Source organism: Penaeus japonicus, unplaced genomic scaffold, assembly GCF_977035675.1.
Source record: "Penaeus japonicus unplaced genomic scaffold, GWHDUDI00000001_assembly GWHDUDI00000006, whole genome shotgun sequence".
In the NCBI taxonomy this organism is placed as follows: Eukaryota; Metazoa; Arthropoda; class Malacostraca; order Decapoda; family Penaeidae; genus Penaeus; species Penaeus japonicus.
The window spans coordinates 20,386,571-20,389,070 of NW_028234408.1; positions in this window are offsets into that span (position 1 = coordinate 20,386,571).

The window sequence follows — 2,500 nt, forward strand, 5'->3', positions numbered from 1 at the left end:
CGACATGCCCTGCAGGCATCGTTTTACGCCTTAGCAGTTCCCGGCTAGGATGCACCACAAGATTGCTCAAGGGTCTTTTCCTGCCTTCCTCTGCTAGCCTGTCAGCTACATCGTTCCCTTTAATACCAACATGGCTTGGAATCCAGTTGATGATAATGCGTCTACCCTGATCCAGGATTCTCTGAGCAATGGTAAGAATTGTGGTCAGATGATAAACGTTATCAAGGGGCGTGCTTTGCTGCAGGCTGTCAATGGCGGCCCTAGAGTCTGTATGTATGACAACATGCCCGTCCATCTGGTCTGCATGGGCTAGGGCTCCCATAATAGCGACTGCCTCTGCTGGGAGCGAGGAGGCATTGTCGGACACCCGCATTGCTTGTGCTATGTCCCTTGCTGCAAAACCGACGCCTGCAGTGTGGGAAATGGGGTCTACAGAACCATCCGTGAAGTAGGTTTTACTACCCAGTGGAGTGATTTCTGCAATATTCCTCTCCGCCTCAGCCTTCAAAAGAGACGGAGAGTACTGAATCTCTCTCCTTTGCAAAGAGTTTATGGTTCTGTGCAAGCCGACACTGCACTTTTTTACTTAGCTGCGAGTCCGGTGGGGACTGTAGGACTTTGGCAAGAACCTAAGCCGCCATCTGATCGATCTGGATGTCCAAAGGGAAGAGGTTGGCCTCCAAGAGGAGGTTAGTAACCTTAGCCCATACAGGAGCACCCAGAATGATCGTGGCGGCCTCGCTTTGCATGAAGTCAAGCCTTTTCCTTAGTCCAAGCTTGATCGTAATCAGGGCGACGGAGGCGTAGTCCACGATAGGTCGGACAGCGTGCACATAGAAGGATCTTAGTACGGTGCCCAGCCCCTAAGCACCGCCCTGACAGAGCTCTCATGACAGAGAGTCTTGCCTTGGTTCGTTCTAGGAGGTATTGAATCTCCGAGCAGAAGGTGAGGTTCTCATCAACCCATACACCCAGGTATTGGAAGACGTGAACCCACTCTAGCTCTAACTCTTGGACTCGCAGCCTTTGGTCTCGGACATCCTGTTTCAGTGCCATTGCCTTGGATTTGGCTGCTGAGATGTTAAGCCCGACTCGGCGGCATTCCTCAGACATTAGATCCTGACAACGCTGGGTCTTTCTGACTAGGTTCTCATTCTGCCTCCTAGTGGAGATAATTGCCAGATCATCTGCATATGAGATGATCTTGCACCCCACTGGGAGTGAAATGTCGAGGATGCTTAACATGAGGGTGTTAAACAGAGCCAGGCTGAGGACACCCCCCCCCTCCCCCTTGTGGAGTGCCATTCTCCAGGGGTAAATGCCTGGAGAGGTCACCTTGGAACTTCACTCTGGCAGTTCTGTCCCGAAAATAGTCACCAATCCAGGCAAGCAGTCTGCTCTTGATTCCTTTGCGGATCAGGACCTCTTGAATGGCGAGTGGGCTCGCCAGTTCAAAAGCCTTTTTCAGGTCCAGGAAAACAATGACAGATCTGGTGTTGCTGACAGTGCTCAGTAAGGTGGCCATACTGTGAGCAGTGCTCTTACCCCTTGTGAACCCATGTAGGTGTTCATGTGGGGATCCCAGCTTCCATTGGAGCCGGTTCAGTACCATTCTCTCTGCCATCTTTCCCAGACAGCTGAGTAGAGAGATGGGGCGGTACCGACCCGCTCCTTTGGTTTAGCGATGGGAACTATGTCAGCCCTCTTCCAGCACTGTTGTAGTAAGTCTCTCAGGACTTGTTGATGAGATGCAAGAGTGCAAGCTCACCTGCAAGTCCTTGGTGGGAAATGATGGGGTAGGAGATCCCAGGGCTGATCGCGAACTGGTCTTATATGTCCGCCTTAGTTCCCTCAGAGAGAACATGGCATCAGCATCATCAGGCTCAACCGCCTTTTCTCTGATGAGGGCATGCCTGCCTGGAAGCAGTTCCTCTTGGCATGCCCTCAACTCTGCTGGTAGACCGGCGCTACTTGTTCTAGCAGAGAACTCGAGTGCCAGTCTCTCCGCCTCCGACCGCGGGTCATGGTGGGTCTTTCTGGGGGCTGAGCGATTTGTGTCCTGTCTGATACGGTTCCACAGCCCTGTAAGGGAGGTTTGGTGGCCAAAGGACTCACACCACTCCAGCCACTTTTCCTGCTTTACCCTCTTAGCAGTTTCCTGAGCATCCCTGAGAGCCTCTCTCAAAAGAGCGTGGTTCTCAGGGGTTCTCTGTCTGCGGAAGTGTCTTCTGCACATATTGATTCTGTGGTTGACCTCTTTAATCTCATCATTGTAGTACCAGACGTCTTTAAAACACCTGGACCACGGACGAGTTTTGGAAATGGTCTCTGAGGCTGCCTCGTCTATAGCATTAACTAGTCTTGCCTCAAGTGTATCCACATTATCATTATGTGAGAATTCACTGGTTCTGAGGCACCTGACCAGGGCCTCGTGGAAAGCCTTCCAGTTGGCCCTGTCCACCTTCCATCGAGGATTGTGCTGGGGCACAGGGGCCGGACC